This window comes from Excalfactoria chinensis, chromosome 14, assembly GCF_039878825.1.
Source record: "Excalfactoria chinensis isolate bCotChi1 chromosome 14, bCotChi1.hap2, whole genome shotgun sequence".
NCBI lineage: Eukaryota > Metazoa > Chordata > Aves > Galliformes > Phasianidae > Excalfactoria > Excalfactoria chinensis.
Genome location: NC_092838.1, coordinates 641,400 through 655,825, shown reverse-complemented (window position 1 = coordinate 655,825; position 14,426 = coordinate 641,400). Strand labels below are relative to the sequence as shown.

Genomic DNA, 14,426 nt, shown 5'->3' with positions numbered 1-14,426 from the left:
CCCAGCAGAAATGCAAACCCCAGCGTTCCCCCTCGGAGCGCTGCAGGGATGGCACGGGGTGAGAAGGACCCATGGGAGCACTGGGCGCAGAGCTGCTGCAGATGCAGCCTCTCTGTCACAGCTGGGAGGAGTGATGCTCGGTGCCCATTGCTGCTCTTGAGGGGTCTGGGAGCTGTGGGACCTGCCTGGAACACACTCCCACTGGCTCTGCACAGCCGGTACTTCGGCCTGCATCCTTTCCCAGACTGACAGTGCGGCCGAGGGGTGTGGATGGGTATAAGGAGAGCAGGGAGAGGTGCCCTAAGGGCTCCAAGCAGAGGCAAGGGGCAGCCAGGGAGCGGGAGAGCGGGGGGCACTGCAGGAAGCAGGATGTGGGCATGCAGGGATGCTGCTGGCAATGGGGGAATGGTGTCCGTGAAGGGCAGGAGGGGACAGGTGACCACGTGTGCTGAGGCCACCAGACCCAACAGCTCCAGCAGAGACTTCATTTCCTTTTCTATTTAGAAATCCAGGAGCACATTACAGTATCATCGGGCTATTTATACAGCACTGCTTTACATAAACGGTGCTGCAGAAGAAAGAATGAATCATACCTGCTCTGCCCCGGCTGCGTGCACACCATGTCCAAGCCTTTCTGCCCCCTCCCCTCACCCCCAGCTCCATGCTGGGTGCACCCTCGGCCCCCCAAGCTCCAGTTCTGGGATACTGCTGGGTCTGTGCCCAGCTCTGAGGAGACACCGGCACAGCAGGGATGCTGCTGTCACACACACACACTCCGCAGGTGCTTTCCAAACACAGATGGCCCTTGTCCTTTGATCCATATTAGAGTAATGACAGGGAAACTGAGGCACAGAGGCCACGCAGTGAGGCCAGCTTGCCTTTGGCTGTCAGCCCCATCCCCTTACAGGCTGCACTATCCATCAAGGTGTGCGTGCCTCCTCCCAGCAGCACCGGTACTATCCTGGACGCAGCTCCTGCCCAGCCCCAGCTCCTGCCAAACCTGCCACAAGCAAAGGACATGCAGGGAGAGCCATCAATTGAAACATCAACTGCAGCGATGGGGAGAGCCGTCTCCTGACAACCAGAAGAGGTTGTTCAGCTACTGTGCTGTATCATAAATCACACCTCTCTGACTTGCCATCTGTCAGCCAGATTACACATGTTCAGAGTCCCATGTCAGCGTTTAAGTCCGAACACAGCATCTTTTTCCCAGAAACAATTATCAGCCCTGGAGATTCCTGCAGCAACACCACCGAGCCACGGCTCATCCCTTCCTTAGAACATTGCAGTGGAGCAGGCTGGCAGTGAAGACAATGGGGATGTGGGGGGGAGGGTGGAGGGGTGAAGGGGAAATGCAGCTGCCCCCCTCCCCATGAAATCACAGCTTGGTGCACATGAAGGCCATGCACGGCCAGCACCTCTTGGCAGTAGCTCCTGTGCCTGCTCTGTCCTGCAGGGACATCACAGAAAGGTGACAAGACACCCAGGGCACCTGCACCCACTAGGAGAACCATATCAGCTGGCACCAGCAGCACCCCCCGCCCCCAGCCCAGCCCCTCACCAGCACCCTGCATGAGGGCTTGAGGCAGCCATGCAGCAGTGAAGGAGACATCTTAGCCAGGGCAGGAGCAGCTCCCACCTGTTGCGCTCGCTGGCCCAAGACACAGCACGTGCTTGGACGTGGAGGCGAATCGACCCCGCTCCTGCAAGGCAGCCAGCATCCCCCCTGAGCAGGCAAGGGTGAGCCAAGCACCAGGGCGGGATGAGGTGGCTGTAGGCACTCTGCAGCACCCGACAAGCAGCGCTTTTCGCCGTGCCTCCCTCTGGAACGGTCCCCGCACAACCAGCTTCGGGCTCATCCTCCGTGCTGGGGAAGGGACAGAGGGCAGGAGCCGGCACAGCTCCCGCGCCCCTCAGCAGAGCAGCCGGGCTCCTGGAAGAGCTTTATTTGCACGGGTGCAGTCAGAATAAAACAGGAGAAAAAGAGGCACCTCCCGAGCAGGCAGAAGTTTTCAGAGGCAGCACGCACGGCCCCACGGCTGCACGCGCGCAGCCCCCAGCGAGCGTCAAACACGAGCACGGCACAGGCAGCCCCCATCCCGCCCGCAGCCCCGCATTTCTTGGGCACGATCGAGCGCGTCCCCAAAGCAGCAGCCGCGGATGGGACCGGCGGGCCGCGCGCGGAGCCGCACCGGGAGGGATGCGATGCCCGCAGGATGCGCACTCACCTGCACCGCTCCTCCGCCTTCCCGTCGCGCTCTGCCAGCAGCCAGCAGCGCTCACCCGCGCACAGCTCCCCGGCAGCGTGCCCATCCCCAGCCCCATCCCCAGCCCCATCCCCAGCTCCAGCCCCAGCCCCAGCCCCTCTCCGCACAGTGCCGCACGCACGCTCCCATCCCGGCCGGGAGCGCAGCCCCGCTGCCCCGCGCCCAGCTGCCACCTCCGCCTCCCTCAGCCATCACCTCAGGTTCCTGCTGGCTCCCCGCTCCGCTCCGCTCTTTTTTTTTTTCTTTTCTTTTTTTTTCTTTGCTTTTTTTTTTTTTCTTTCTTTTCTTTTCTTTCTTTCTTTCTTTTTTTTTTTTTTTCTTTTTTTTTTTTTTTTTTTTTTTTTTTTTTCCTCCCAATCTTGTTTCTATAGAAACGAGATTAGCAGAGGGGGAAATAAAACAGCCCCATGTGACTCAGATTCCAACACTGAAGAATCTCCTGGTCGCGCCTGTCGGCGCTTTACATAACAGGGAGCCTGCGCGGCTGGGCACGGGGACTGGGCATGGGGAGGGGGCCCAGGGCTAACCACACACGCTCCAATGCCATGACGTGCCCTGATCCCACTCGTGCCCTCAGAGGCCCTGTTCCCTGCAGGCCCTGCTTTGCCACCCTCTCCCATCAGCAGCAGAAGGGGCAGTGGCAATGAGAGCGGCCCCAGCTCTCACCAAACCCCACGCAGGTGACCCAGGAGCCCCTCACGCTGCTGGGCTGTCCTGGTGGCTCAGGGGATGGCTTCGGTCAGCAGTCCCCAGTGGTGGTGGCCTCACAGGTGACAAATGCCCATCGGACCTCCTGAGCCCCCAGAGCTGCACTCACACACTATGGGTGGGCAGCTGGGTGGGATGCTCAGAGCCTCAGGGACAGACACTCACTGTTCCACGGCTCCTTCCAGCCCCACATCCCCCATCCCGGTCCCTCCATGCCCCCCTGGTGGTGCTGACTCAGCCATGATTAATGTGATTAGTGTGATTAGTGTGAGGCCTCATGGCACCACAGCCCTGGGGCCACCTGTAGGCTGCTCACCCCCAGGCACATGGGAAGGGGCAGCCAGACCACGGATGGAACAGGCTCCGTGGTGAGATCCTCTGTTTAGAGGATGATTATGGGGCTGCAAAAAGTTCCTCCAGCAGCACAGCTTTGATACGGGCAGCTAATTATAGCTGGCATTATTGGGATGAGTGACAAGTAGTGAGCCGGGGGATGCTGCCTATTTTTGACCCACAACACCAGGTGGGCAGGCGGCCCAAAGGGTGAGAGGAGAAGGGAAGCGTGGGGAGAAGGACGGAGATACCTTCCGTGCGGGGTCAGATGAGCAGAGCAGCTGTTTCCGAGCGTGGGTTTGAGATGTGAGGTGTCAATGGTGAAGGCTGGGAAGTGATTTGACACATCCTGCAGTGCAGCCCCCCATTGCCTGCTCACACCCCTCCCAGTGTTATGGTCCTTTGGGTGCACCCCGAGGTCCCCTGACCCAGTTGTCCCCCAGGCTGACTGTGCTGGAGCCATGATAAAGCCAAGAAACCCAACACCCATCCTTTGCCTTTCACAACTCCCATCCCTGCTGGCCTCTATGGGACCCAGCACCAAGCTGGTTGCTGCGCAAAAGAAGTGTCAGTCCTTGGAGCTGGGTGGCATTTTTAGAACTTTTTCTTGTTTTCTCCGAGTTTTGTTAAACTTACAGCTTTTGCTGCAAAGGATTTGATGCAAATCCAAGCAGAAGGGACCGCCTCGTGAGTCCTAAATTAAAATGTCCCTTTGTTTTGGCTTTCAAACACTGTATTTTAATGCCCATCCACACTCGGAATGGAAGGTAAATTTGCATGTCGTTCCCCTACAAATCCTTTGCCAAAGCAGTGATTTGGTTCATTTGTATTCCCCGGTGACAGCAGCTCTGCCCTCGGAGCAGCAGCTGTCTGCCCGCAGAGCAGCAGGGCTGGGCATGCTGGGGATGGTGAGTACAGACAGCCCCAAACCCAACTTGATGGGGTGGGTGGGCTATATTCAGCTGGCCTTGGACTGCCTGGGTCTGCCTTACAGGCCCCAAAAGAGCAGCTCCAAGCAGCACTGTCGGCTCAGGATGGAGCCTCCAGGCACAGGCCAGTCCCATCGAGATCCCTCTTGGTGCTGTGAAGCAGCTAAAAGAAAATGGGAGCAGAGATCTGATCCTGCCATATAACAGACAGCTGGCAGCACCATCTCATGGGTGTGCATCGATGTGTTTCACCCTCAATATTGGCCACATAAAAACCAGGCTTCGGTCAACTGCAGAGAAGATAAGACAGGTAGAAACTGCCTTCCTCGGGTCCAATCCTTCCCATTTGGCTTGTTTTTAAGGATTCTGCCATCTCCTTCTATGGGAAGCAATGCTGGGCTGTGCAGGGCAGCAGGACAGGGCCTGGGCTGTCCCATGGTGGCTGCATGTGCCTTGAGTGTCCTGGTGACACACACAGCCACACGCGTGCATCCCTTCATGCTGGGGGGCAGGAGCTCGGCACACACAGCTATAGCACTCGGTCTTCAGAACATCCCTTGCAGCAATTCAGGCTTTCACCATAACTAATGTGATACCGAGAGCAAATGGAGACCGAATTGCAAAGCAAACCCCGATAACTCCCTTTCCTCCCACAGATCTGCTCAGAACCAGGACGAGTTCCCCAGGGCTCAGCGTTCCCTCCCCACAGAACCTCCGTGGCAGCAGCCAAAGGCACCCCGTGGTGCAGCGCTCCCCAGCACATCCCCCACGCAGGGGAGCAGGAAAGCCCTGCGGGATGCGGGGCTCCACGCGCTGTCAGCCCCACGCTGCAGTCAGCCCTGCATGGCCCCTCTGTGCCCAGCAGCCGGGATCGCAGCCCACCGCCCGCTGTGGGGCACGGGCAGCCCACGGACCTGCTGTTGTTTAGTCTGACGGCGGCACTGGCGCTGGAGCCAACCCTTGTTTTCGATGGCCCCGCGTCCAACGCTGTGTGCAGGAATGGAAAGACTTGTTATTCTGGGCTGCCCAAGCGGCCGGGTTTTCCAAGTGCAGGAGAGCAGTGATGTGGTTAACGCGAGCCGGCCGCAGAGCCTCCATGGTTTTCCTTTTTGGACGGGCATCAACCTGCAGAGGACCACACCGGCTGACGCCATCGGGCACCTCCCAGAGGGCGGGCAGGTGCCAGCAGCCACGCGTGCACGTGGGTGTGTTGGTGCACATGGCACACAAGGCTGGTGCACAGAGGCGTGCAATGCACGTGGGAATGCTGTGCACGCTGGTGCAGGGTGCTGTGGGGCAAGGCGAGAGGCACAGCATGGCCTGCGGTCTGCCCTCCCCTCGGCACCTCCCCAGACACAGAAGGTAAGGAGTCACCTGGGCTGCTGCAGCCCCACTCCATGGAACCCAGCCCCAGGTTGGGCAGCAGGAGGCTGTGGAGCTGTGGGGTCCTACATGGGGCTCATGCACAGCCTGGTCTACACACAGATCCACGCTGACACTGGTGGGATGCAGCAAGCACCAGACCCACTCGGTCACAGTCACAGCATCTCCAGGCTAAAGGAAAATTCCCCTCTCCAGTTTTTTAGTAGCTCTCGTGAGCGTGTCACTATTGGAAACGCAACCTGCCAGGCTCCCTGCTGCTGCTGCATCCCCCACAGCACTGTGCCTCGCTTGGAGACGTGCAAAGGTTCCCCTTGGAGAAGGGACCAAGAGGAAAAAGGCACCGGAGAAAAGCCCTGGGCAGCCCCCGCTCCTCCCCACGGCACGGAACCGCTGCGGAGGTTTGAGGGACTTGAAGGGCTTTGCAATGCAATAAAAACATTCCTGCCTACAAAGCATGAAACCCCAAAAGTTTATGGGAAACCACTGTCTTCGGATGTCTGCATATCTTCAGGCATCCTGGGAACTGTAGTTCAAAGAAACCAAGAACAAGAAAGCGGCCGATAATGACGGTTTCTGGACGGAGGCTGTGTGACTATTGGCTCCCGCATGAAAGCCGCATTTCTGGGATGCTGAGCGCATTTCTGCAGCCAAGCACAGAGCAGCTCCGTGGCGGCAGGGAGGGACCCAGGGCCAAAGGAACCAACAGCACGGCTCCAGGCAAGCACTACGAGAGCCAAAAGCTGGTTCCTAAGGGCACTGCGGGGCCATGGGAGCTGTGGCACCCCAAGGATGTGGCACAGTTGATTTCCCTGGGTCCTGCAGAAGCAAAGAGTGCAGTCCAGGCTGTGTAAGCCAGGCCCTTGTGAGCCAACAGCTTGGTGCCTTGGTTTCCCCATTAGCTCATACTGCCCAGGGCTGCACACACTGCCATCACAGACTCACTGCCCATTGGAGCTGACCTCCTGGGACACCAGCTGTGTGCATCACATGGTGCCCACCATCCTTAAATCCCCACCAGGCCCATTTCTTCAGACCCCACGAAGAACAGCCATGTCAGCCAGGCTGCTGAAAGGCGTTTCATTCGGACACAGAAGCCTCTTTGTGAAAGGCAGTCACATCCCAAGGGGTGAAGAACCAGCATGCAGTGTGCACTCACTGCCCGGCCCCACACCTCTCTGTGGGGGGACCCATGGGGACCTGGGGCAGCACCTGCCCACCCCACACAGCCGACCACAGACACATGAGGTGTGACATGGTGCTGCTGGCAGGGCTGCTGCAGGGAGCCTGAGCAGGTTGCTTCAGACACTCCGAAAGCAAACAGCCAGCAATGACAGATAAACCACAGGAAGGTTCTGCCTCAAAGAAAGCCTGGTGCCCTGAAGAATCAAGAGGAGGTGCGTTATTTGCGCTGGCAATAGCACCACAAACGCTTTGCACCACGCTCAGCAGTGGTTCTGCTGTTCCTCCAGCACAGAACACGCTGCAGGTCATTGCCAAAACCGCATCTCAGCACACGACACACACGGGGATGTGATGGGAAGCAGCCCAGCCCCCACTCAGCACCTTCACACCACCCTGCAGCTTCCTCTGGGCTGCCACAGAGCATGCAGCCCCCTGAGGTCCCAGCAGCAGATCCACACGGTGCTGTTTGGATCTGGATCAGCACCCTGAGGTGTATCTGTGCTGCTTCCACAGACAGTAGGAAAGGAGACTTGGAGGTGCTGAGAAATGAGCAAGGAATAGATGGGATGGAAGATGCGGTCAGCAAGATTTTGGGCATCTCACAGGTGTCCAGTGCTCTCCTACCCATGGCTGACAAAGGCACACAGCCACCCCAACCACCCCGGCTGTTACCTAAAGCACCCCATGGGCACAGCCTCTCGCCCTGCACTGCAGTGACTCGGCCCTGGGGTAAGGTCTGAGCACAGCCTCAGCACTGGGCACCCCAAACCCCAGCCCAGTGTGCTCAACCAATAAAGCCCTACAGGATGGCACTGCACAGCCCTATAGGATGCTCCAGCACAGCCCAGCTCAAAGCATCCCACGCTGCTGGGGCTCAGGGCAGGCTGTCAGCGCTCCCCAGACACGGAACGCGCCTTCTGCAATCTAAAACACAGTTGTTGAACTGCGCCTCTCTTTGAATTAACGCCGCTGTAAAGGCCAGGTTGGAATTGCTGACGTCCATCTATTATATCCAGAGCCGTTCCCAAAGCTACTGTGTCTCTTTCAAAATGAGCCGAAGCAGCATTGGGTTATTAACCAAGGGGAAAACGAGGACAGGGAGGGAACGTGCTGTTCTTTGATCAGAACTGCGCTAATGAACATCATAAAGATCAGCAGACCTCAATGACAACTTCAGCCCTAGAACTGCTGCATTCAGACCTACAGCAAACCGGATGAGAGAAGAGGGGTAAGGCGCGCTGGGTCCAAGGTGCTCAGCATCCCATGGGGACCACATTCCCATGGCCTCGTAGGGGCTCTCAGCCGCAATCAGCTGCTAGAGGGACCAAACCCGAAGTGTGTGGGGATCTGACAGGGTGAGAGCGGCCCAGCAGAGAGATGCTTCATGAAGTCCCCAGCCTGGGAGCCAACACCTGAGTGGGACCTCCCGCTGCTGCCTCTCCCCTGGACAAGCAGTGAGCCCACACCGCGTCAACCTATACTTTAGGCGTTCAAAAACAAGCAAACTCTCTGCAAAACAACACAAAATCCTGGGGAAAAAAAGCAGAGCACAAACTGTGCCTTCACACACCCCCCACCGAGCACAAGTCTGGGACCAGAGAAAGGAGGCAGAGTGTGAGGGCAGCCAGGTTTGTGAGCGGTGACAGGGAGAGGCGCTGCAGGAGTCGGGTCGGACCCCGGCGGAACGGATGCGCTAAATTAGGAACGAAAACATTCCCCCTTCAGCAGAAGGGGAGGCTCAAAGTGAGCCCTTGTCCTGGACAGACAGCGGCCGAAGCCGGGCGACGACGACAGCTCGATGGAGTCCAAAACACACTCGAGGCTTGTTTTGAATGACTCTGCGCGCAGCTTTAAAATGCTTAAAACTTTCCATCTGACCCGGCTGCGGAGCTGCGGGGGAACCCTGGGCTGTGGGTCACATGCGGTTTTGTTTCCACGCAGCTGAAAAGAGAGAAACCCCATGGAGTGCGAGCGGGGCAGTGCCCACGGCCACCCAGTGCGCTGCACCTGCGCCCACTGTCCCCAGTGCGGCTGTGGTGGCCCCACACAGCGCCCCGCTGGTGCCATGCAAGGTGGTGTGCTGCCCAGTGGGATCACACAATTTGGTCCCCTTCCTGTTCATAAGCTCTCTTCAAGCACTGGAAGATCACAATGAGGTCCCCCCGCAGCACTTCTCCTCTCCATGCTGCACACCCCCTGATCCTCAGCCCGTCTCCATAGCAGAGCTGCTCCAACCTCTGAGCACCTTCATTGCCTCCCCTGGTCCCGCTCCGGCAGCTCCCACCCTTCCTGTGCTGGGCTCCAGGCCTGGATGCAGCACTGCAGATGGGGGCTCCAAGGGCAGAGCAGAGGGGGACAATCCCCTCCCTGCCCACTGCCCCCCTCTGCTGATGCAGCCCAGGATGCAGCCGGCCTTTGGGGCTGTGAGTGCACACTGCTGCGCTCTGCACACATCTGGGACTGCCCCGACCCAAGTACAACACCCTGCACTGGGCTGTGCTGAACCTCATCAGGTTCTCGTGTGCCCACTTCTCAAGTCTGTGCAGGTCACTCTGCAGGTCCATCCACTGGATGCACACAGGAATTCAGGCACCCATCCTGGTGCCAGGGCAGGGTCCTGCTGTCACCTCGCTTGTCCCCATGCTGTCACCTCAACCCCCCACGCTGCAGCCCAATGAGCCCAACGGCCGGCACCACGCACACCCTTCACACGGAGCTGTGAGCAGAGGGATGGAGCAAGGACAGCCCATGGGAGCGAGGCACCGAGTGGGGGAGGTAACTCGATGACTTCCACCCCCCCTCCCCAGCGCCGGGCTCGAGTGTCTAATGCCGCAGGAAGGGGACGCCGGGCTCCCGACACGTTACCCGCTGCTAATCCTATGGGTTTATCTGTCGCTTCCGCCCGCTGCGAGCTGGCAGCACCTGGCACTGCCGCAGCACCCCCTGCCTGCTGGGGAGGCACAGGGACGTGCCCACGGCACCGGCACCGGCACCGCGCTGAGCCCAGAACCTGCAGCCGGTGACAGCCGACACCGCGCAGCGCCGGGACGTGCAGCTCGGCGCTAACCCAGCTCCCCTGCTCAGGAATGTCCAAATAAATACTGAAAGGTATAAAAAGGACATAAATAAGGTTGCCTGAGATGGCTGTTTGTCTCCTGCCTGGCCAGGACCCCCTCTGCCCTGGTACTGTTTGGCTTGGCAGATGACAGCTGGGTAATTTGTTTCCATTGCAATGAAGTCCTAATTAACTGGAATAAACTTTTTACACTAAGTGTGTTTGTTTAACAAACTGGCTCTTTCAGAGCCTCACCGAGACCTGATTGATGCATGCGAGGGGAGTGGAAACACGCTGGGTGCTCAGGCATTAAAGCTGCAGTGTCTGAGCGGGCCAACCTGAATGGGCCCTCTCTGTGTTGGGAAATCTCAGCTGACACCCCCAGTGTCTGGGCTGGGGTGCAAATTTCACCATGGCCTTTGCACACTCAGGGCTCCACGTTCCTCTGGGGATCCCTGTGTGTTGTTGCAGAGGTTTTGCTGGGTGCAGGCAGCCAGCGTGTTGCTCTGACTCCTGCCTTTGCTAATGGTCAAAACCTGAGGGCAAGCTTAGAGTGTCAGATCTCCCCTTTGCTGCTGTTAGGGTGCAGCAAAACTGATGTGCTTTCCTCCTTTCATGTCCCCAGACACTCCGGTCCCAGAGCAAATGAGCACTATCTTCACATCTGTGCAGCACAACCAGGTAAATGGCGCGTTCCACATGATGGTCCCTCATTTTCCCACAGCAAATGGCCCCACCAGAAGCACCACACAAGCCCGGAGGCTCGCTGCTTTCAAGGCCAATGCTGTCACTTCCACCAGCACGGGCAGCTTTTGCCTTAGCAGCAGCAAGCTGCTGTGCTGCAGCACATGGCCCCGTGGTGACGTGGGGCGGTGAAGCTCAGCTTCACTGAGTAAGGAGAGTGAGGCACTGGAAATCTTCACTCATGGGCAGAGATTTCATGCAGTTGACACCACTGAAACCTGCTGCAATGATTCCCGTGGTCAGGAGATTGAAGCCTTTGAGCAGCAGGAGTGAGCAGAGCCACAGCACACGCATCTCCAAGCATTCCTGGGGCCAAATCTTCATCATGCAAGGCTGGAGTCGGGTACACACAGGGCTGCTTGCAATCCTTGCAGACCAGCAAGGGATGGTGGCAGCCAGCTGGGCATGCGTGGGGCTGCAGAATGGCTGTTCTTACACCTGGGAGATGGGATAAACCCACTGCAAGGAAATACTTTGAAAAAGTCAGGGGAAAAAATATGGAGTCCCTTACAGGGAGTTTGTTGGGTGTCTGCAAAGTCCAGTTTCATAGGCAGGAAAACGAGCAAGTGGTTTAAAGCCCTGTTTGCCAAATGAGGGCTCAGAGTGGAAATGGAATATGCAACAAAGAGAGGCCAATCGAAATGAAGAGTTACAGTGCGTAGAAACTTGATTAGGAAAGTGCACAGCTGGGACAGGCAGAACAGAACAGAACAGCACAGCTACCGCTGGGTCCCACCGTGCCCTGGGCAGGGCTCAGGCTGTGGGGCCGGGGGGCAGGCAGCCCCACTGCGCCATGCAGAGCCTGGGGGAGGGGGACCCAGTTGGCTGCAGAGCGGCCAGGGCTGAGACCCAGAGCCTGGGCTCATCTGGTGTGAAATTAAGACATGATTAAAGGACGTGGGCTGTAATTAAAACCCGCCGGCAGGTCTTCATGGGAAAGAGATCTTGTCAAATGAACCTGATTTTGCTCGTTAGCAAATGCAGGCTGAGTTGTAAAAGCAGCTGTGCAGCCGGAGCAGCCAGCGCTTCATGACACTCTGATTTGAAGGGATAGTACTACGTGGTGCCAATGCAGCACACTGAGCAGGCTGGGAGCTGGCTGGCAGATCCCAAACTGAATGGGGAACTGCAGAGGTGTTCACAGTGAGCTCTGAGGGAGCGTGCTTGGTGATGGCTGCGTCCAGAGACTGGGGAGGAACCAGAATCCTCGCTCCGAAAATGAATGGATGACAGAAAGATGGATGCAACAGTAAACACTGAGGGGCAAAGAGAGAAACGTGGGCTGCCTGGTAGTGCTGAGCTGAGCATGCTCAGGCTGCCCAGCACCATGGAATGGATCCCAGCCATGTTCAGGGGCAGAGAGTTGTCCCAGCGAGGGAGGGACTCCGGGGGTCACCACGGGTGAACAGCCCTGCACAAGGCCCTAATGTGGTGCTGCGGCTAAAAGGGCTGATGTGGTTCTTGTGGGAGAGGGGAGGTACCTCCGTGTGCTTCTGAGGGTGGCAGGGGAGCACTCCTGCCATCAGGATGCTGTGCTTAAATTGGGACACTGAAACCAGAGGGGCTGCAGGGGGATGGGCCACAAAATGGATCCAAGGGCTGGGAAAATGTCCTGCTTCTAAAAGCTTGAGCTGCATTCAGTTTATTGACAGAAATCCTGCTCCCGTTCCACCAGACCAGAGCACGGGTCAGGGAGAAAGCAGCACGTGCCCCACTCTGTAGAGGGGCAGAGCCGGGGGGCTGGCACGGGGATGGGGCCTCACTGGGCCCCTTAGAGCAGCTGGGAGGAAGGGATGCTGCTCATAGAGCATCCACAGCCCACACAGTGCAATGTGACAGCCCCAACCACCAAACCCACAAACCCAGCCCCTCTGTGCCTGCTTCCTCAGCCATGATTAATGGCAGGCGTGATGGATGTGGGAGGGCTGCAGTGGGTGCAGGGGGCTCCCAGCTGGTCCCAGTGTGGCACAGTGAGCCCTACTGCTGCCTCAGGGCATGAGTCCCCCTGTGTGGCCTCAGGCACATCATGGGACCCCCATTGTATTGGAGTCCTCATGGGTTGGGACCCAGGGCTGCCAAGGTGTGCCACCCTTAGGTGAGAACGAAAGGAGACGCAACGCAAAGACACCAGCTTCTGGTGTGGCAGGGGCTGAGCAGGTTTAATTGGATTGGAAGTGAAATTATGAGGGGAAAAAACGGCTTTGGTTTAAAGAAAGGGGCTGGGGGGATAGGAGAAAAAAGCCCTTCAAGTTTCTATGACAACCGGCACAGCAAGAGCCTGCACTGAAAGCTCGCTTAACACATTGAAAGCTGCACAGAAATAACTAAACCCCAAACTTTGCTTTGCCAGAGCTGGCAGCGGCACTGAGCCAGCACGGAGCACTGCTCCTCCTGTCCTGTGGGCTGCAGCTGAGCAGATCCTGGGCTGGGACATTTGGGAGCAGGTCCTCATCCCTGCTCCCAGGTCAGGTACCACGGATGCTGGTGCCATCCCGGCACAGTGAGAGAAGGGGCCTCTGCCCTTGGACCTGGGGTACAGAACCCCTCCATAGCCCTCCCGCTCCACAGCTCCAGGCTGTGTCCCATCCTCTCCCCTGCAGAACCATCTTTGCCCTCTGCAGACATCCAAGGCAATCTCCTGCCATTCACACCCACTTCTGCTTCCCTTCCTCCTCCATCAGCTCCAGTCTTGCTCTGCTCTCCATCCCCATATTGACATTTGTTGAACCACAACATTTCTCAGAAGCACATTGGATGGATTCCCTTCCTTTCCCAGCGCTTGGAGAGGCTCAGAGCTCTCCACCTGCCCATAACACAGGCCCTGTGTCCACTGTTCAAACCCCCAGGGAAAATCTATTTTTAAAGTCCCAGTGGCTCAGCCAGGATACCCTGCCCGGCAATGGGATCTCCTTCACTTTATTACACGGCGTGAGGAGGAGTTCACTCCCTCACTCTAAAGCCAGGGTTAGGGCTCTGCTGCCCCTCAGCTGCCACCCATGCCTTCAGAGCCCTTCCTAAGGCTGGGCAATGCATCGTCCAGCTCAGTGAAGGCAGTCTGAGACAATTTCTTGCAGTGCTGAGAACCTCGTGGCTTCACAGATGGGCTGGGCATTGCCTCCCCTGTCCCCTGGCAGCATCTGCACCATCCCTCAGCCCTCCCTTGCCCTGGGCTTCCTGCTCTCCCTGCCTGGCACTTGGCAGCATCCCAGCTGAGCAGCTCTCTGGCTCTTGGGCACTGCAAAGAAGTGAAACCCAGCACACAGGTACACTACTGTTATTACTGCTGTAATGATAACGCTTGAGTTAAGGAGGCAGTGAAATGAACACCCTGCTTAGGAACACATCCAGATTATTGTGATGGCTTTTAGTGCTTCCAGGATGTAAATACCAGTCTCTAGATCCTTAAAGATGCCAAGGAGTTACAAGGTAATGACTCAGAGATGAAACACTCACTTCCATCCCCGTGCCGGCACAGAGAGGTCTCAGTGTAAGACATCCACCTTAAGAGCAGGGTGATAACAAATTAGCCACAGACACTCTTGGCTTAATGAATACTGCAAGACAAAACAAACACGAGATGCTGCAGTTACATAAGGAGGTTTCAAGGGTGTGTTTACACCTCTGAGGCTTCACACGGAAGGTGGGCGGCAGCCCTGAATGTGGAATGGGGACAGAGCCTCGAGGATCTCCAGAGGGCTGAGCACAGCCATCTCTGTGCAGAGGGACCAGGGCAGCGTCAGTGCTGACACCTCGAGTGCTGCAAACAGGAGCTGCTCCCAGCAAAGCGGCTCCCAGCAGCTGAGCGTTGCTCTCAGTGCAGGAGGG

General features: G+C 57.6%; 1 protein-coding gene across 12 annotated transcripts in view; it reads right to left on the bottom strand.

Moving 5' to 3' along the window:
- The window catches only part of LOC140258740 (ankyrin repeat and fibronectin type-III domain-containing protein 1-like), a 110,967-nt gene that overhangs the window by 24,017 nt on the left and 72,524 nt on the right, over nucleotides 1-14,426 (bottom strand). The window contains exon 1 of one of the 12 annotated variants that reach the window (XM_072349354.1): nucleotides 2,463-2,577. The exons of 8 other annotated variants lie outside the window; for them this stretch is intronic. The gene's annotated coding sequence lies outside the window, so the exon portion shown is untranslated. Of the gene's footprint in view, nucleotides 1-2,228; nucleotides 2,326-2,462; nucleotides 2,578-14,426 lie in introns of those variants that run through there. 3 more of the 12 variants (XM_072349350.1, XM_072349352.1, XM_072349349.1) reach the window with 3 other exon arrangements.